This window comes from Macaca nemestrina, chromosome 15 (assembly GCF_043159975.1).
Source record: "Macaca nemestrina isolate mMacNem1 chromosome 15, mMacNem.hap1, whole genome shotgun sequence".
In the NCBI taxonomy this organism is placed as follows: Eukaryota; Metazoa; Chordata; class Mammalia; order Primates; family Cercopithecidae; genus Macaca; species Macaca nemestrina.
The window spans coordinates 48,408,255-48,430,271 of record NC_092139.1 but is presented as its reverse complement, the minus strand read 5'-3'; the positions used below and the strand labels follow the sequence as shown (position 1 = coordinate 48,430,271).

The following is a 22,017-nucleotide window of genomic DNA, read 5'->3' as shown; positions in this document are numbered from 1 at the left end:
TGAGATCCCATAAAAACTTAAAAAATTTTAAAAAGGGAAAGGTTCACATCTGGCTAGGTCTTTAAGATTCCACACAGTCCAACTGAGAACAAGGAAATAAAATTCATACCATTTCCCAAATTCCTGGGAAATGTTCATATACACTATTCCACTGGGTACTCGCAGCAACCCTAGAAAGTAAATCAGAATGATGATCATTAAAAAGTCAGGAAACAACAGATGCTAGAGAGGATGTGGAGAAATAGGAACGCTTTTACACTGTTGGTAGGAGTATAAATTACTTCAACCATTGTGGAAGATAGTGTGGCAACTCCTCAAGGATCTAGAACTAGAAATACCATTTGACCCAGCAATCCCATTACTGGGTATATACCCAAAGGATTATAAATCATTCTACTATAAAGACACATGCACATGTATGTGTATTGTGGCACCATTCACGATAGCAAAGACTTGGAACCAACCCAAATGCCCATCAATGATAGACTGGATAAAGAAAATGTGGCACATATAAACCATGCAATACTATGCAGCCATAAAAAAGGATGAGTTCATGTCCTTTGCAGGGACATGGATGACACTGGAAACCATCATTCTCAGCAAACTACCACAGGAACAAAAAACCAAACACCAGATGTTCTCACTCATAAGCAGGAGTTGAACAATGAGAACACATGGACACAGGGAAGGGAACATCACACACTGGGGTTTGTCAGGGGATTGGAGCCTAGGGGAGGGATAGCATTAGGAGAAATACTGAATGTAGATGGCAGGTTGATGGGTGCAGCAGACCACCAAGACACGTGTATACCTATGTAACAAAACTGCAAGTTCTGCATATGTACTCCAGAACTTAATATATAATTTAAAAAAAAAGAAAGAAAGTAAATTAGACAAGTATGGTTATCCCAATTTAACCAAAGAAGAAACTGAGGCTCAGTAAGATTGAGTGGGTTCCTAGGGGCACAGCAATAAATGGTGGAATCTGAGTCAAACCCATTCTGTGTATATAGGTATTATCTTCAGGCAAACTGACAATCAGTATCTTTCATCTGCCAAGACTGCTATGGGCGTGTTAGCACCTTACTCCCTCACTTGCATTTCTAAAGTTTCTCTCAGTCTTTCGTCATTTTCACTGTGCACAGTTGGTTCCAGCTAGTGTTTTTCCTTAAAAAACAAACAAACAAACAAAAATTAATCCTTTTATGCCAAGTCAGATTCTAGATAACTTTTGACCGTGGCAACCATATTTTAAAAATAGAACTGTACTATTAAAAAATGAAGTATTTATTTATTTTCACTTGGACTAATAAGTACATTATTGATTGATTATTGATTGTACAGAAGGGATCTTGTTATGTTGCCTAGGCTGGTCTTGAACTTCTGGCCTCAAGCACTTCTCCTGCTTTGGCCTCCCAAAGTGCTGGGATTACAAGTATAAGCCACCGGCCGGGTGCGGTGGCTCAAGCCTGTAATCCCAGCACTTTGGGAGGCCGAGACGGGCGGATCACAAGGTCAGGAGATCGAGACCATCCTGGCTAACACGGTGAAACCCCGTCTCTATTAAGAAATACAAAAAACTAGCCGGGCGAGGTGGCGGGCGCCTGTAGTCCCAGCTACTCGGGAGGCTGAGGCCGGAGAATGGCGTAAACCCGGGAGGCGGAGCTTGCAGTGAGCTGAGATCCGGCCACTGCACTCCAGCCTGGGTGACAGAGCGAGACTCCGTCTCAAAAAAAAAAAAAAAAAAAAAAACCAGTATAAGCCACCATGCCTGGCCTTTGCTCTTATAAGAGAATGTTTGTTTGCACATCTTACTGTGTGACCAAGCATGAAGATCAGAAAATTCCAGTCATTGGTATGGTGCTATACCAATGACTTACTGGGAAATATTTAAGTATCATTTATAGTCCAATTAAACTGATATAATCAGAATTGTTTAAGCCAACACTTGGAATAGAGCTGAAAATTGTTTTGACTATATGACAACACAAAAGAAAAAGAGATCTTGCTTCTTTTGCATTGATTACTGTATCCTTATCTGGACTGATAAATGAGCGCAACACTTAGCTTTAAGAACAAGCTCCTTGAGATGACAAACTAATTTAATCTATCCTACATGGATTCCTTGGAGCACAGTCGTTTTGAATATGTTGTCTTCAATATCAAACATAAGCAATCATTTTTCTTTTTCTTTCCATAGCTACTAAACTGGAGATATGCTTCAGCAATAGTTTTTTTCTTTTTTTTTCTAGACATTGTCCATACAATTATTGGTTAATCTTACCAGGCTGCAGTGAGGTTTATATCCCTCATATCTGAAAGGACTTCCACCAATCTCTAATTGCTTTGTGAACTCGACCCTCTTTTTTCTCCCTGGAGCTGCCATAAAATTGCCTTTTACCACCAAGTGTTCACTTTATCAGCACTTCCAGGGCTATCACTGGGATTCCCTTTTACAGCTAATAATGGTCAAAACCATATGCCAGAGCAGTTATAATGACAGACAGAAGGACCATGCCAGAGTAAATAAATAACTTAGGGGTGCGATTCTAAATGAGGGAAGTACAGCATGGGCGATGGCCAGATACTCATTGACTAACAGTGTAAGCCAGCACTCCCTGTCCAGAACTGGCCAACTACCCATGAGAATAAACCTACAATGAATACATTCTTCAGTGTACACACACACATACCATTTTAAATATACAAATATTTTATATATAAAAATTTTAAATAGAAAAATGTCAGCTTTGTACTGAATCGGAAGTGCGGGGGCAATGCAAATGGGGTGTCAGGTATGTAATCCTGAATCCAACTGTGGTACAGTAGGTTTTCATAACTGAAGGATTTCGAGGTGGACTTCATGAAGTATTCAGGGTTCCCAGGAGCCTCCATGCAACAGTGACAATGGGAAGGAGTCATGGTGTTTCCATGTGGACTCAGATTTCCAACCCACTTCATCCAGAACAAGGCCTGTTTCATATATTGATTTATTTTAAAGATTTTATTTAAATACAGGTTTCTAAGGCTTTTTGAAAATATTTAAAAAATCAAACCCAATGATCCCTAGGGTCCCTACCAACCCTAATATCTTATTCCCTGATTCCTCTGGAAGGGAAAAGAGGTGAACGGTTCTATTCTCACCATCACTAGCTGCCCTATCTACCAATTCCTCATGAATCACTGACTTGGCTACCTATGGTTGGCAACATGTGTAAATACAGACCTACAAGATCAGTTGTCCCCCAGGTTATCTGATGCTTCATTTGTCAACACAAAGTCAGGAAGAAAAAAAGTGTGCCAGTGAGGAGAGTCAGTAGGAAAAAAAATGGCAGAAAGAAGTTGAGGAGAGTCCAGGGACAGGGAGCTTTCAGGCCTCTCCTCATACCAGACCCATTTCTGCCAACTCCTGTGTGTCCTCAGAGAGTAAGGATGGGGGTAGGTGAGAAAGAGAAAGCAGGGAGGGAATAGAGAATGGAGTTGTTAATCTGACTGGTTAGAGCCTAAGCTACTAATTGAATCATATTTTCTAATGGGTGGGTTCATCGTTTCTTAAAATGTAAGAACCTGCACTCTAGGTGCTTGATATGTATTCTCAAATTTAAAGAAGGCAGGAAGTGTTCACTGAAGTTAAGTTTTGAACTGAAGTTTTCACTGGAACACTAGGTACCGGTTCGGGTGGTAAGGCAGCACTTGGACATCCAGTTCACTGCCATTGTTTGCACAGTGCTCTCTTGGGAACTCTGCCAAGTAGTATAGTTTTAGCTGGGCAGGGTGGAGAAATTCCTGGGTTCTTTATCTATCAAATATTCCATCCTGATCCCCCTCTCCACCTCAAAAAGTGGAGAAAAAAAATAAAAAATATAAGAAGAACATTCAGGTTAGATTGAAGGCATCACTGTAACATTCAGTCTTCTTTATGTTGGACACATAAAGAAGATTCTGAACTCTCACATTCTCCTCCCCTTCTAAGCTCAGCAGTACTCAAGGCCAGTCCTAGTAATTTTGTACAATACTCACTGGGTGCAGTTTCACCTGGGATGTGTGGTAACAACTTATTGTCACTAAGATTCTAGAAACTGTTTTAGGGTAAATAAGGATCCATGAAGGTACTTGCCAGTCCTCACAGGTAGTTCGTAGGCCACACTCCGTGGGTGAGGTCAGTCATCCCCATAGCTTGTAAGAGTTTTTTTCTCCCACAAGTGCATACTAGAGCACCAAAAAAAGACACATGGAATCTGGCAAGAAACAATCTGCCTCAGATGGTACAGAGACCATAATGAAGGGACTCCTCGTGATGTATGGGCAGGTTTCAGGCAAGGGGGAAAGCATGTCAAATCACCAAGAGGACAGGAAGAGCAGAAAGTGGGACCCGCTGGGACTAAAGGCCTTGTGTTACTGCAGGCTTGGGAGCGCTGGTTCCATGAAGGAGGGGACTCTGAACAGGAACCATAGTCCTGGAGGAATACAGCCTCTGCCAGAAATGGGACCCAATGCAGGGAAGGCAGGAAAAGAATATCCCAACCTTTCCCTTCTCCTTCCCTCTCATCTCCTGCCAATGCCTCACCATAAGAAATAGCAAGAGAGTCAGGTAATGCTAGCAAACACGTCAGCCTCTTGGGGACATAGATAGGGCAGAGAAGGGATCTAAGTGATCTCATGCACATACATGCATGCAGGATAAGGCAACTGGAAATACTCAGTGCAGATTCTTAGCCCAAGGGGAAAGTATATACATATATCTGAGGTTTGTGAACCCCTTAGGACTACTCATGGATTCCAGGGTAAGACATTGTAAATGTATTAATGACTTTCAAATCTGTATCTCTAAGTTATATTGTGATCTTTCCCCCAAGCCTGGGTTGTAGATACACAGCTACCCACTAGACACCTTCTCTCAGCTATCCGACAGGCAGTGCGGATTCAGGCTGCTCAGAACAGAAGTGGTTCCCTTCCTCTTCCCTTTAACCTGCTCCTTCTCACAGGTTCCTTTTTCTGTGAATTTGAATCACTCTGGCCAGATAAGTGGAAATCTTTAAATCCTTTCCTTCTCTCTTTAAATCCCATCAGTGACTAAGCCCTATTAATTCCATCTTCTAAGTATCTCAAGAACTTCTTCTTTTACTATTGCCACCTCTTTGATACAGATTTCCATCACTTTTCACCTAGATCATGGTCTCTTCACATGCATCCCTGACCTCTTACCTGTTTTCCACAAAGTCACAGAGACAAACTTTTCTAAAAAGAAAATCACATCATACCATCCCATTAATTATAATTCTTCTGTCTCTCCCTTTAAGAAATCCAAATCCATCCAGATTCAACTGCATGTACACCAGCTTTGTCTACAGGGTCTCCCCGTGACCCTGAAGGTCTAGTAGCACCAAATGAGTGACAAGTGTTTTGCATACTATATGTTGTGAATACCTTTCTCTCAGCTTCCTCTCTATTGGCCTGGTGAAGTGGTAACTTCTTATTTACAAGGAGTTTTGAAACTACAGAAGAGTTGCATAAATATCACAAAGATCTCCTATACATCCTCTTCCCTGCACTTTCATTCATTCATTAACATTCACTTCCCGGATCACTTTCTCTGGTCCTAACCCCATCCTGTGAAGCTCATTTCCCCCTTTCTCTGTTCTCTGTTATTTTCCTGCTCTCGATGGTAACTACACTCTGACATTGTTCTGTGCTTAGTTTACCTGTCTGTAATTTATGTTTTTTCTTTGTTTGTTTGTTTGTTTTTTGAGACGGAGTCTCACTCTGTCTCCCATGCTGGAGTGCAGTGGCACAATCTCAGCTCACTGCAACCTCTACCTCCTGGGATCAAGTGGTTTTTGTGCCTCAGCCTCCCCAGTAGCAGGGACTACAGGTGCCCACAGTCACATCTGGCTAATTTTTGCATTTTTGGTAGAGACAGGGTTTCGTCATGTTGCCCAGGCTAGTCTTGAACTTCTGGCCTCAAGCAATCCACCCACCTCGGTCTCCCAAAGTGCCAGGATTACAGGCATAAGCCACTGCACCTGGCCTGTCTGTCTGTCATTTAATAGGCTAACTTCCATACTGACATAGGTGATGCATTACCAGGAACTTTTGCAGAGTTTACCCTAAGTAGACACCTGAGAAATAAATGCTCAGTGAGTAAGTGACAGAATATCCAATCCTATGATCAAAAGATCCCATGAAAAAAAGACATCAGGGTAAGTGGTTTTGTTTTTGTTTTTGATTTGGCATGGTTTTATTTACTTAGTTTTTTGCCATCTTATAAATTGAGTCAGTAATACTAGCTCTTATCTATCGCAAAGGAGCTGAGAAAGAAGAATCTGTCACTCAGTGAAGAGACACCATGACCCCACTCCCGAGTAAGTCTTCTAAGCTTGTACAGACTCTTGAGAGGAGATAAGTCCAAGAGGAGGGAATCCCTAATATGCTACATGATGGACTAAGTGGAGGGTTGTGCTAAAAGCATGACACAGACCCTGTCAGGAATAAAAGTGACTGTCAATCTCTCTTGGGGAAGGCTGTGGATACCTTGCAGAGCTAATAAGGGTCCCAGGAAAGGAGGTAATCAGCCTCACCAGCAGGAGGCCATGTGAACGAACCAGCTGAGGCCCTGAGCAAGAGGGTGGTGGGAGAACAGACCTCAGGTAGCAGCCACCAGCAGAAGCCATATTCAGGGATGTCACATAAATCTACCTAGTATGGAATGGGAAAAGGCATGGTGATGATTCAGATTGCAGCAATTTACTAGTGGAGAAAATGCCTAAGTATTTACTGCCTTGTTTTCATTGTTGACAACATTTCTTTCCAATATGCAATAGCCTGAGTGCCTGCAGATTGCAAAGTAAGGAGCTCCTAGGTTTGTGTGCAGGGACTATAAATGGGCACCTTAGACCCAAAGGCAAGTGGTGTGTTTTCAGAGTACGCTCATCTACGGCTCTATCAAATGGAAACTGCATTTCAGATTGGTGGCCTTAAAAAAGCAGTCAGAGAAAAAGCACCCCAGGAGAGGAACCAGCGAGAGCAGGAATTCAGAACCAGTGTCAGGATTCAGCACTATTAGACTTGCTCTCGCATACCAATGAGCTGAAAGAGCTATTTCATAATAAGGATCTTGGGAATAAAGAACAAGTTTAGGTGAGAGTTACTTTGAAGGAAGGGTCAGTAAACTCACTGAAATAAATGTACAAAATTCTGTGTTCACCAAAAATGGAGCACAGTCAGTAGTCGGGGTATGATGCTGGCAATTAAATGAGCAATTTGTCAACTCTTTAACCTCACATATAGATATCATGACTCAAATGTTAATAATGTACAGCAACGGAAATGTTTCAGGAGGTTGCATGGAGAAAGAAAGCCAATCCTCAGCAACTGTTGATTGGGAATTTACTCAGTAAGTAAGGGTAAGGCAATTTCCTATTCCCAAGAATCTCATTCTCAGGATCCAGGGAAGAAATCTTAACAATACCCAAATATCTGTAGGTCAAAGATGAAAACAGACTTTCTAATAGAGGCAAAGACAAAATGGTATTGAGGACAGCTGGGAGAATCAGGAAGGGTCCCAACGAGGAGGAGGCATCTAAGATGGAACTTGAAAAGGCAAGATTTCAATAGACTGAACTGTGCGATGAGGAGGTCTCAGAGAAACAATGAGGAGGAGTTCCAGAAGAAGGTGGCTAACAGCTTCAATACTGCAAAAAAAATCAAAGAGAATAAGAACAGAGAAAAGACTATTAAATTCTGCACAAAGGAGAGCTTTGGTCACTACCATAATAGCAGTTTCAGTAACGCTGATGAAACAGAGCTTGATTTTGAATGACTGAGGTTGTAAATTGCTAGTAAAAGTGTGACAATAATAAGTGGAGACCTAAGTTTGTAGTTGTTGCTGGTAAAAGGAAGAAGAGGAAAGGTTCAAAACATTGAATGGAGGCAGAGTAATTAAAGGGCATCTGTTCACTTTCTGGGAGGGATAGAAGATAACTCAGAATAATGTGAAGCAAGGGAAACTAGAAGGATAAAAAGAACCAAAAGGCCTGGTGGATGGTGCATGTTTAGGGAACAAGGTCCTAAACGGAGCTGGGGCAGAGCGATGGAGAAAGAGTACTCTGTAATTTGTTTTAGATCTACTTAACTCATGATTTAGAGGACTATGGTTAGTAATAATAAACAGTGAGTATTAATAACTTCCACTGACAATTGTATTAAATGCCAGAAAATAATAAGAACTAACATTAATTAATACTTGCTATGCACCTGGCCCCAGGCTCAGAACTTTATACTTAAAATAAAATTCTGCATCATTTCTGCATGCTTATAGTATCAGATATCTCCAGAGTAAGTGAAAGTTTTATAAGTATAAACAATCTTGTTCACTTCCAAGATTACAGACACCCAGCTTGCCACCACCTGGAAATAAAGAACTTGCCATCTACGCAGGATCCCTCCCTGCCCTCACTCCACCCTGCCCCCAGCCCGACAGGAAACATGGGGACCTATGTGACCCATATCTCTTCATCTGCAGTTGTTATTTTCCCCTTGGGAGTTCTGTACAACACATGAACCCTCCCTACCCCTCATGATTTCAGCAGTTTATGGCTCATTTAGAGCCACCTCAGAAAATCTCTCCAATGCCCGATGCCCAAGTAAGCACTTCCTTTACTCAGATGCCTATGCTCCAGCTCCTATCTGTTTAGCTCAGGAATATCAATTAACTTACTCTGTCTTTTGCTGCTCCTCTCCTCTGTTACTCATTTAATTTTTAAGTTGAAAGGGAACTTAATCCCCCTTGATAATCAGAAAAGCACCTACCATTAATATTTACAAAAAGAAGGGAAAATTAATATATAGTGGAGTAAAATCACACAGTACAATAAATCCTCCTCCCTTTCAAGATATCCAGAATTTCTCTCCAGCATCTACATGAACCTGTGTATCTACATCCTGATTTCCTAATTATACCATTTTTGTCTTAGGCTTCAAAATTAAAACAAGGTAATTTTTGGGCTTTTTTTTTCCTATTTTAAGATGTAAAATAATATTTTCTGTAATTTGTCACTGTAAATTAAAGTGATTTATTCTATACTATGGGCAAAACAGGTTTTATGGGCTAACCTAGATGTCATTTAGAAACTTGATTGTTCATGAAAATGAACTCTGCATTCTAAATGACTAACTTATAAATACACCTTCGTAATACAATCTCTTTGTATGTTGAAAACTCTTTGAATATGAAGATAAAGCATAATGTGATATTGTTATGCAAATGATGGCATAGAATATCTAACTAAACATTAATGATGCCTTTTTCAAGATTATTAATTAATTTTTGTACTAGATTAGTTATGCTATCAAATACTCTTTAAAATTTCTCAGCAGCTTCCTATGTAGTAGAAATTATTTAAGAAAATTGACTCAAATATAAGATACATAAGCATATTAAGAGTGTAAGACCTTCCCAATGTCTAGTTTTGATATGTCTGATGGCATATCAAAAATACCTTATAAATTCTCCTGTTGTGCTAATGACTTGAAAATTACAATGAACCAGAAAAGCAATCTATACAGTAATTAATGAATTAATAGTCTACCTCATTTCAAAAAGGCACTCAAGTCAGCTTGACAGAAAGCATATAATTAAGCAAGATACAATGAATTGAATATGAACTTGAAAAAGGAGATAAAAGGAGAGTAAGATGGAGAGCATAGGTGGATTCATACACAGATACATGCCATGAAATACTGCAATTATAACTGGGCCCCCAGATTTGGTTCCTAGAGTTACAGAACCCAATCTAAAGAGAGAAAAAAATGATCAATTTCAAGATTTGCAGTGTTTACCTAGTAAAAACTACCTTAATAGTACTTATCTAAGGATGAGAACAAGTATCTCTGATACCGAAATCCTAAAGAGATCCTCAGTATTTTCTATGATATTCCTAGAGTAATTCCAATGATAGGATCCACAGTGAGACTCAAATCCTCTCCACACAAGGAGATGGCAGTGCCCTAAAGCCTAGTTGGATAAAAACCAGCTCCATGGGAAGCTATTAAAATGCTGTACAGTGCACGGGTCCCCCAGTGGACTTGCTCAGTCACAAACTCCTTTAAAGCATCTGTTATAATATATGAACTAATTATCTTTAAGTCAATCTTACCTAAATATTCAGTCCCAGTCCACGTTTTGAAATGTACTGAGCATTACCAAATTCACAGGCCTGAATCCAGCTACTTAGTATGGCTGTGGAAATACAGGACTGCATGCTTTAATAAGCCATGAAGCTCAGGGAAGCATTCTGGGCATGGAATTGCTGTTGAATCTGAATGCAGATTACTTCTGCTTTCCAGAATAAACAAATGTTGAAATTATCCTAAAATGGATAATGATACTACAAATATTGAAGTGAGTAACACTTAATATTATATAAATCTAGTGGCACACGTGATCTGCTTAAACAAAAGAAATACACAGCAAAGGAGACACTAGAAAATGGAAATTACCTGTGGTTTTTTTTAATAAATCTGAAATCAGTGAAGTTTAGATGCAGTCTTTTTTCTTTCTTTTTTCTTTTTTTCTTTTTTTTTCTTTTTTTTAAAGCTTTTTTGGCTGTAAGTTCATGCAATGCAAAATAATCCTCTCCAGTTTTACTGAGGTGGCCAACCATGTCCATGACCAAATCTGCCTCTAAACTGGAACTCAGTTGCTGACCCAGCTCCAGCTTGGCTTTCTTGTTGGCATCAGGAGGCGCAGCACTCCGTCTGTAGGTATCTCTGTCGGCTTCCCCTCTTGTGAGTCTTGCAGGTCTTTCACCCTTCAGACCTTTAGGTCGAGGGCTGCCAGTCTCTGCATGGGGGCTGTGTATAGTGGCAGGCACAATCTCTGGGGGAAGATGAAGGTAATCACAGAGATACTGGATACCCTCATTGGTAAGGTACCAGTAGAAATGTCTCCAGGCAAACTGTTCCTTCACGTAGCCTCGGGACTTGAGAGACTTCATGGCCTTCATGACATGAAGGTTGGACAGCTCTTGTCTGCCAGCTCCAGGTGCTTAGGCATGTGGATATCCTTCTTGACCACCATGACTCCCTCCTTAAAAAGGAGTCATAAATGGCAATCTGGTTCTTCTTAGGCATCAACATCTAGATGGCTGTAGGGTCTGGGGCCAGGGCCCGATACAGTCTTTTAAAAAGAGACATATTGGATCTATTTTCTTTAATGCCTACCTAAGAAAAATAACATTATTGTCCAAAGTTGTACTTTTTAATCTTTTGAAACTAAATGAAATTTACTCTTCTAAATTCCTTAGTATATTTGAGAGTATTATGACTGAATTTCGAATTGGTCTCACAGTGCTTGTTTTGTTTTTCAATTTGCTATAGATAACTGAAATATAATAATTAAGATTTTAATTTACTGTTACTGAAAGTGATTTCCTTTTAAAATCATAACTGTATTATTCATTTGCTAAGTTTTCCTAAAACTTTGTACTACTTCTTTATTTCTATTATGTTAGGATAACAAATGAAGGAAACGAAACTCTACAAGATACATTTATTTTCTTTCAGATATTTAATTCAAAAATGTCATCTTTTGTAATAAACTTATTATATTAGTCCATTTTCATGTGGCTATGAAGAAATATCTGAGACTGGGTAATTTATAATGGAAAGAAGTTTAATTGACTTCTGCATGGCTGGGGAGGTCTCAGGAAACTTACAATCATGGTGGAAAGGGAAGCAAATTCAAACATGCAATTCTTCACATGGTGGCAAGAGAGAGAAGAATGAGAAAAGAGTCAAGGGAGAAGTCCCTTATAAGACCATCGGATCTCATAAGAACTCACTCACTATCATAAGAACGGTATGGGGGAAACATTATCTCCACGTGGTCCCACCCTTGACACGTGGGGATTATTAGAATTCAAGGTGAAATCTGGGTGGGGACACAAGCCAAACCATATCACTTATAAAAGAGTATAACATTGTCAAGATTCAGAATGAAACAATATCTTTTTTTGTTCTCATTGTACTTGTTAGAAGTGTTTTCATAAAGCTAGGAGCATGTGGTTTAAAGCCTCATTACATCAAGACTGAGGAAAACAGGTCAGTCACTAACCATGAAGGGGCTTGACAAGCTTCCAATTTATAATTGAAATTCATCCATTATAATTTTGTGATAACCTCCCATATGTCAAACTAACTATTAGTACCAGGGATATAATTAATAATCAGGATACATAAGGTTCCTACTGTCATGAAACTCACAACCTAAGGAGAAAAGCCAACGCATTTTTACAAACCATAAATTATGTCAAATGCAATGAAGACAATAAACAGATGCTGTGAGAAAAATAACATGAAATGTTGAATTTAGAAAGGTGGTCAGGCAATACTATTCTGAGGAGGGGATATGATTAAGCTCAGACTAGAAGAAGGAGTCACATACATAAAAAGTAACCTAGAAAGAGGGAACAGAAAGCAAGATCCAGATATGAAAAAAAAGCTTGACATAATTTAGGAACTGATGGAAGCCATGGAGTTAGTAAGCGATGGCGAGACAGGAGATGTTTCTGGTCACTAGAGATGCCAAATCATGTAAAGCCTAAAAGTCTCAGTAAGATTTTTTTATTTTCTTGTGAAATAAATGGGAGAGAAACAATGAAGGACTGCATGAGAGAGGGAAGGATAAGGGAAAGTATCTAGAAAACAGAATGAATTAATGAAATTTAGCCCCCTTTAATAACTCACGTTACTAGTAAATCTTAAGAGATCAGTTTTGAAAGCTACAGAAATCTCAGATAAACAAAAGCAACTAAATTGGGTATAACAAATATAACAAACGTTATGTTCAGAATATGGACAACTTGGGTTTTTTTGAGGTTCTTCCTATTGATAGAATATTTATTTCCTCTTAATTACATACATCCACAGGCCTCCTAGATTCTTAGAATTACGTTTTCCTCCAAAGGAAAATAGACATAGAAAAGTACCCAGGGTAATATAATAAACACTTCAGTTCTCACCATTAACAGTTTTGAATTTTTCAGACTTATTTCAGCAATAATGTTGATTTAACACACCTTATACTAAATTTTGACCCTCTCCAACGCAAGCTAATTAATCCTTTCAAAAACTAAGTTATTTTTTCTTGGTAGATAAGGCTATAAAGTCACTGAATTTACTAGACTTTGTAATAAAAAATTCATGTAACCAATGCTCACGAGGGCTGCAATACTCAGGTCATTTCACATCTAACCTAAAAACATATATATAAGAAGTTGTTACGCACTTGTCTCTGATTTTAAAAGCATATGTGGCATTCTGAAGTCCATGAGGCAAGAAATGTGCCCACCATGATAACCTCATCTGAAATGGCCCAGAGGAGGAATCATGAGAACATGGCTGAGGTGAACTCATCAGAGATGGCCCAAAGCTGGAGTGGTGAGAACATGGCTAAGGTGACCTCATCTAAAATAGCCCAAGGACTGAGTAGGGAAAGCAACAGGAAAGAGTGGACTCTCCCACTCTGATGGAGTATTGGCTCCAGCACACATCACTCTGGTTTCTCCACCCACCCTAATTCCTAAGGATGATCTTAGATTCAGCTTGGAAGATTCTGAACTAGAGTTGTCACTTCCACCAAGGCAGAACTTGTTCTTTGATTGCTCAGCTGTTTTCAGCTGATAAGTGAATCAAGATCCCCTCAGGACAAAGCTGACATTGTTTTTGCTTATCGTAAGCCATTCTTAGGGTCATGAGACCTTAAAAATACCTTCATGGTACATCAATCAATAAACAACAACAACAACAACAAAAAATAGAAAATTTGTTCAAGTTGGGTATTCAGCTTAATAAAAATTGTGATCCTTAAGTTCATGGAAATTCACTATCCCCTTGGTATTCCAAAAAAAAAAAAAAAAATTTACCTAAAAATGTCCCACATGCAAGAGTTTATAGATTCTGGAGTGACAGATATTATCTGATTTCAAAAATATTTTTCATAATGTTTATTCTATGGGCCAGAGTGTTCTTGAGGAAACTACTTTAGGACCCCAGAGTCTTCAATTAAAGGGTTACATACCATTTTCAGTTTATAGTCCTGTGCATAACTAAGACAACTACCAGATGAAAGGAGACTCTATGCCCACCAGACATTTAATATCCTACTCTCCACCTCCCTAAATGAGAGAAACTGAATACAAGTAACTAGGAATCGACAGCAACCACTAATTGACACAGATACAACTATCTCATAATCCATTTACTATTTTAATAATCCTTTCACCACAGTTAATAACATCTCTTGGAAGCTGAGGTCTGAAATTGAATTAGACACACGCGACTTTGGCTTCTCTTCCAAAAAATTAGAAAAAGTTCGGGACATTATAGATCTGTATAGATGTTTTCAGAGAAATAACTGCATTTTTAAATAAACCAATAATAACCATCTAGGTGAAGGTGGAGACTATGTCAATCTCCATGATGACCATTCTATTTGCCAAAGGTACCATATTATTTGTTGAATTAATGCTGGATCATCTGGCATATAACATGGTAACTAGAAATATAAAAAAAGTTATTAAATAGTGATAACTTCCAATTGGTAGCTTACTTTTATGGAAGTATTTTACTTCATTAAAAATAATTTATGTTGATTTCCATCTGCCTCTCCATTCCCATTTTGGTTGTTATTATTTTATATCAGCATAAAACCCCAGAGACTGAACACTCATCTATTTTTGCCACATATTTCCTGTTATCAAGTCACAGTTCCCAGTTTGTGAAACAAAAATTTAGACATGATGTTTTAGGGGATACATATATATTTTTAAGTACCTAAGTCCTCAAATTGCTCAACACTAACAAATGTGACTTCTACTGAATAAGGCAGGATTGTAAAGGATTGTCTTTTATGGTCTGAGATTACCCATTTTAACTCAAAATCTCTGTTTTATTAAAGCAACTTTCTTAAGAAAAGTGCCACCAATACTATAAGCTGTCAGATAAATCAAGATAATGTAAAGCAAGAGTTGTGTTTTGTTGGTTTTTTTCTCCATATGACTTTTTTTAAACAGATGCTTCTGGTATAATTCAGCTATGTAAGCACTAGAAGAAAGCAATAAGTAAAAATAGAATATGAAATTTGAATTAAAAATGATTACCTTTTTAGGTATTGATAGTAATCTATTTAAGCCCTAAAAATTCAAAGTTTCCTTTATAAATATACATGCATGCACACACATAATACACACACACCTACACTTATACATTTGTTGAAAATATATTGAACATATTTTATGTACCAGGTCCTAGGTTGGGTGCTGGTAAGGCAATGAAAATCAAAAGCAGACATGAACCTTGGTCTTCTCAAGCTTGCAGTCCAGAGGGCAGAAAGATATTAATGAAACAATCATTAAAAAATGCAAACTCATCACAGTAATCAGCACTGCAAAGAAGATATATATGGCATATAGTAGAGGCATGTGGTCTTGCAAAAACTGGAAGAACCTGCTTCATTTAGAGGCAGGGGTTTTCTGTCACAGGAATGAGGTAGGATCAGAAAAATAAATAGGAGTTAACTAGGCAAAAACAAGGAGGATATGCACATGTCTGGCTCTGAAATGCAGGGGAGCCAAACACAAGTGAGTGCAACCCTCAATGGGGAGCCAGTGGATATATACAACTAGCTGCCTATTCTTCAGGCATATAATTATGGGTCCTATTCTGCAAACTTTCCAGATGGCCTATAAAATCAGACCACCATTCCCTAGAGAGGCAAACTCAATAATACATTCTTACAATGGCTTTTGCTTGTGTTATTTTGTTTTTTTTTTCCTCATTCTCCTTATTCCCTCACTCCTGCTTCCTGGCCTCACATTCCAAATAAATGCCCTACAAAATCTGTGTCTCATGATATGCTTTTTAAGGAACTGCAAACTAATACGCTTAAGCATGGCATAGGATGAGATAGGAACAAAAATGTATATAGGTCTGTCAGGCATTTTACCTCTATCCATTCAATGGGAAGCCTTTGAAGTATTTTAAAAAGATGGAGACATTATTAGATGTGCTTTTCAATAAGATCTTTCTGGCTCCAATGCAGAGAACAGATCAGATGGAGGCAAAAGGAGATGAGGTTCAGAAGATAATACAATGCTGCAGATGAGAGAGGATGGTGGATTAGACTAGGGAGAAACCACAGTGACAGAAAGAAGCAGATACATTCCAGAGCTATTTAGGCAATAAAATCAATAGGGCTTAATGAGAAAAGATGTGTTGAGGATGACTCTTATTTTTTTGGCTTCTATTACTCAATGGATGTGGTAGGATTCACTGAGCTAGGCAGCACTGAAGAAGTCTGGTGGTACAAGAGGGAATAATTATAAATGTTTTAAATTTAAATTTAGGTTTAAGTTGAGTCTGAGATGTCTTTGAAACATCTTGGAAGAAATATAAAATAGGTAATTAAATATATGGTTTTGAAACTAAGGGAACAATTTAAGCATTTCTGATTCAGCTTTATTTGGATGGCAATGAGTTTCAGAATCATGGATAACACTAAATAGAGAGGCCATATTAAAAAACAACAACAACAACAAAAAAAAACAAAGATGAGGAGATGGTGGTATCAGGTCTTGAGGAAGCTGGACCAGCAAAGGAAACTAAAAGGGGACCAGAGGTGTGGGAGAATGCAAAGGCCTATAGTGCTCATTGCTACTCCAGAGGTAGGTAAGATTACTATGGTAGGTTATGTTCTTGGCCCTAATTCTTCCCCTCTTCATATATCCACATTCTTTACTGTGTGACTTTGCAGTTTCACCCACAAAAATCAGTGGAGTATATTTTCTTTGTTCAAGTGACTTGTTTTAGCCAAAAGAAAAAGGAAAAATTGATGGCATGTAGGATCTGAGCATTTCCACTTATCCTCTTGTGCTTCTCTAGTCTTCCCATGAGAAGGGCACGCCTGGCTAGCCATTGAGTCCCAGAAGAAATACAGACAGTGGGGCAGAGCCCAAGGGTGGAGCGAACTGACAGGTACAAGAACTAGGTAGAGCTTTATTTAACTTCAGGATTGTTTGCCCCTGAAGTTTGACATTTTTGATTATGCAACATCATCTGGACAATAGAAGACTAGACCAAAACCTGTCTGCTAGATTAAGGATGTCAGTCACTAATTGATACAGATCAGTTTTGCTATGGGAAGAAGAAAAGAGACAAGGTAGTGAAAGAAGCACATGGATTTGAGGGAAGTTACATGTGAACATGTGCTGTGTGTCTTAAATGGCTATAAACATGTCAGTTAAAAAGATAAAAAAAAAGGAAGAAGAAACTGAATACTCAATAATAAAACAGAAGATCTGATAGGTGCCATTTGAGAGATTAGGTGAGGTGTAATGGGAGTTCACATTAATGATGACATAGGTCAAGGGTGGGGCTGGGAGGGCAGTAAGGAAGCCCAAGGAGGGCCGGGCTCATGAGCACTCTCCCCAGGTGACAGCCTCAGGTGTTATTCACATTGTGCTTATTTCCACCAGTACGAAACAAGTCAAGTTCAGTTAAAGTTTGGTTGAATGTATTCTTTAGTTATATAAGCGACATAAGATCTACAATAATATAAGATCTTATTATTCTTTAATTAAAAGCCTGACAGGGAAACAAACAAAAGAAAACTTCAACTGTACATAAGGTCTACTATAGAATGCTAAAAAATCACAATGCTAAAATGGGGAGGAATAAGTAAAGGCAGACAGATTTATTACCAACCAGATTAGTTATTTGTTAGTTATTTATAAAACATATATTATAAAGATAACATAACCAGTTTTGGCGTATTTTGCTCTACTCTGATTATTTCTATTAATTAAAATAGTTGGATATGGCCAGGCATGGTGGCTCACACTCGTAATCCCAGCACTTTGGGAGGCCGAGTTGAGTAGATTACTTGAGCCCAGGAGTTCAACACCAGCCTGGGAAACATGGTGAAACCTCATCTCTACAAAAAATACAAGAATTATTTGGGCGTGGTGGCATGCACCCGTAGTCCCAGTTACTCAGGAGGCTGAGGTGAGCAGATCACTTGCGCCCAGGAGGCAGAGGTTGCAGTGAGCAGATTGTGCCACTGCACTCCAACCAGGGTGACAAATTGAGATCAATAATAATAACAATAAATAATAATAATTGGTTAGAACACTCCTACTTCTGATGATCGTAAATAACGTTTTACCCTATTATTCTAATAAATGTAAATTATTGAAGATTAACATTTTTATGAAACATGATGTAATATTCAGATAAACATCAACACTGTTCTAACTTTGAAAAAGTGAATACAAGCTGCCTATAATTTTATAGTGTTTCTAAATCATTTTTTTAACATCCCAAATGAGTTATATAATAAAATACACATAATAATTTTGTATTCTAAATCTAGATTTTTGTAGGATATACAATTAAGAGGCTAAACAATAAGGATAATTTCCAAAACTAGAAGAATATTCAAGTTTCTTATGAATATTTCTTTTCTTTTTTAAAATTGTGATTTAAAAACACAACATAAAATTTACCATCTTAAGCATTTGGAAGTGTGTAGTTCAGAAGTGTTAAGTATACTCACATTTTTGTAAACAAATCTCCAGAACATTTCATCCCACAGATCTGAAAATATGTACACATTAAACAACTCTTCTTTTCTCCCTCCTCCTAGCCCCTGGTAATTACCATTCTACCTTCTGTTTCCATGAATTTGATCACTTTGCTAGTTCACATAAGTGGAATCTTTCCCTAATAAAATGTACCCCAAGGTACCACTTTCTATTAGAAGATTCATGTTTACGCCTCATCACAAATAATATTTAAAATCTGTTTATGTATGCCTATATAAGAGTAAATAAAACATTCTTATGCTACTAAAATGAAAGCATTATTTGAGAAAGGAATAAGCAGATCATTTAGATTAAAATTTATATTGATATTTTCTAAGTTACATATTCAGTTTCAGATTATTGCTTTTAGTTTTGACTGAAATATGCAATAGTACTCAATTATTCACATATTATATTTTGGGGGTATACTTTGAAGTTCAAAGAATCGTGATATAGTAGATTAACCTTTGAGAATTTTCTACAATTAAATATCATCTCTCTAAGCTTCTGGTGATACACACTTAGAGATCCTTCCTTCCTTCCTTCCTTCCTTCCTTCCTTCCTTCCTTCCTTCCTTCCTTCCTTCCTTCCTTCCTTCCTCCCTCCCTCCCTCCCTCCCTTCCTCCCTCCCTCCCTTCCTTCCTTCCTTTTTTTCTCTTTTTTTCTCTTTCTTTTTAGTAGATTAGGAAATATAAGCTATGCAATTTATATCCAATCATCTCCCTGGCACTAAGAAAGTGTGAGTGCAACCCAGACAGCACTTGCTAAAGTTCTGTTGGCAAATACAAGGGAGTAGGAGGCTAGGCACGTTTTCATTACATAGCATATGACGTTCAAGCTGCAGAAATTGTTGCATTTTTAATTTTCAAATGGCATGGGTTATAGGGCAATTTCTTTCCAGGTAAAATGAAGTCCTGAGAAAAATACTAAAGTATTTTAGTGGTGTTTGTGTCACTATGTTAACTATTGTTTGTATGAGACAAAATACAAAGAGGAAAAGACAAATAGATGAAATCATAAGAGATTTATTAGCAAAAACATTTCCTTTGTGAGGGGCATAAACTCCTATAAATTAATGACTTGGGTGGGTGGTTGAAATCAACACCAACATCCATAGTGTCCCATTGCTAATGTCTACACCTGTGGTTTCCATGGAGGCATCTGTTTTCTCAGTTGCTCTAGAGCATCATGGTGCATGGATGGCAGAGATGCTGACTGTTCCTCAGGGCCATTCCTGCCTCCTACCTAAGAACTATAGTCTGCTCAATGCAGCAAGCCAAAGGCAGCTCTCCACTTTAGAATTTCTAAAGCCAATTCAACTCATAACAGCATTAACTAGTTTGGAAAGTTCATAGTCACTAATACAATTTTGACATAGAAGTAGACAAATTCCTTGAGATATAAAGGCTTTCTAGAGTCCATCCTTATACTAAGCAATGACATATTTAAGTCAACTTATTTTATTTAACAGTTCTCTACATCTTCTCTGTGCCCTACTTAAGTTTCTTAATAGTCAAAGGTATGCATTAAAGGTGACCTCCCTACAAAGATATGTTAAGGTACAAAATTTCTGCTTCTCAATAGTTCATGACAAATATTTACAAAGACCTACTAAGTGTTAGGCACTGAACTAGGCACTGGATACAGTGGTTAATTCATAGTCTGTGTCTTGATGGAGATGGTTTCTTGAAGGGGAAGACAACCATTTAACAAGGAGTTCCCCAATGAGTTGTACTTCAAATTGTGACAGAGTAAAAATAATGAAAAGCAGCAGCAAAATATGCTGTGAATATGCTTCTATCTCAGGGTCTGGCCTAGTCTGAATGGGAAACATGTTCAGGAAAGGTTTTCTTGAGCACATGACATGGGCATGGTAAGGGGCATGTAGGAACTAACTGGGTTGAATGAGTGGAGAAGAGCAGTCAAGACAAGAGGAAAGGCTCATCAAGGATCCTCCTTTGAGAATCTTGTATATGTGGTATATCTGGTACAAAAGCTCAATTCTAAGATTATAATGGTTTCCTTAGATAGGTATATGCCTTCCTCCAAAGAAACATTTGAGAACTGCATCCTTTCCTCTGAGACAATTCTCAGGAAACTGTCAGAAAAGCCAAATCCAGAAAGACCATGTTGGCATGACTTTATTAAATGTGGATACTGTCCTAGTAGACATGCAGGAGAGGCCCCTCTATTAACATCCCTTCTTCTAGAAGTTCACTTTCTCTTCCATTTGACCCTCAAACTCTTCCTATTATAACAACAGAGATAGGAGCAGAGGCACACAAGATTGATATCCTTTTGTCTCTGCATGAGAACCTCTATAATACCTTCCTATTCCGCTCCCATACTCTCCTGAGATTCTCCCTTGGCCTCCCTCCTTCCACCCAAGCAAGAGCCTCAGGGGCAAAAAGAATTGCAGAAAAAAATGACCTTTTTCTTATAAAGGCTTCTAGTGAGTGAAATGCCTGCTCTTTACCAAGCAATCCTACTTAGGTGAACTTGAAACTGTAGCTGACTCTGAAATTGTAAAGTGGAAGAGAGGGCTGCAGAAGCCTTAAATCCAATCTAGTTTCAGGTCTTCACTCACCCAGTCACCTAGTTTTCAATCTTTCTACTCCTCATTCTAATACTTCACTACATCCTGACAACTTACAAACAATTGTGACTCTTCATTCTCCTCTGCCTCTATCTTGATGTTTAAGCTCTATTACATAGTCTCCTGTCCCTGAGTAATTCTACCCCTAATCCCTGGCCCAAACAATGAGAGTCACTGTTGATGGTTTATGGCTGGGCTGTTCTCACTTTGTTTCTTTTGAGGTTGGAGGAATGAAGACAGGAAAATCCTCACTCCTACTGACAGGGCTGCTACAGAAGAATGAGCTCTGGGCCTCCCGACTTGGATCTGGCAAAGCATGCTACCTTCATAGGCACTGCTATTCATGTTGGTTTGGTTGGATAGCAGGATGAGGACTGGGCATATGATGGGTTAAGTTGGCTTCTGCAGGCTATTCTGGGAATACACCCAACATTTGTAGCTTTCATTTTTCTATTGAAAAGTACCTCTAAGTTACAAATAACCAACTAACAAATGAGTTTTTGGAACAGAATTGTTTGTAAGATGAGGGACTGACTGCAATTAGAATGAAACAATGTAGTTTGGTGGAAATTCAATTGAATTAACCCCAAAGCAGAAAGATGAAAGGCGATTCCAGAAAGCCAAGTAATTCTCATTAAAAAAATACCATTAGTTAGTAAATTAGACCGTTTTTGAAACCTACAGTAACCCTTTCGGGACACATAGGTAGCAGTACGTTAATGCATTAATGGATTTAAAAGTATTCCCAAAAGGCCTTGACTAGTTTCAGCACTCGGAAAATGT

At 38.4% G+C, this 22,017-nt stretch overlaps 1 protein-coding gene and 1 pseudogene across 18 annotated transcripts in view; both read right to left on the bottom strand.

Moving 5' to 3' along the window:
• The window catches only part of LOC105481485 (mono-ADP ribosylhydrolase 2), a 2,105,812-nt gene that overhangs the window by 1,295,716 nt on the left and 788,079 nt on the right, over positions 1-22,017 (bottom strand). The window lies entirely within an intron of this gene.
• LOC139358769 (small ribosomal subunit protein eS10-like) lies at positions 1,557-18,561 on the bottom strand (annotated as a pseudogene).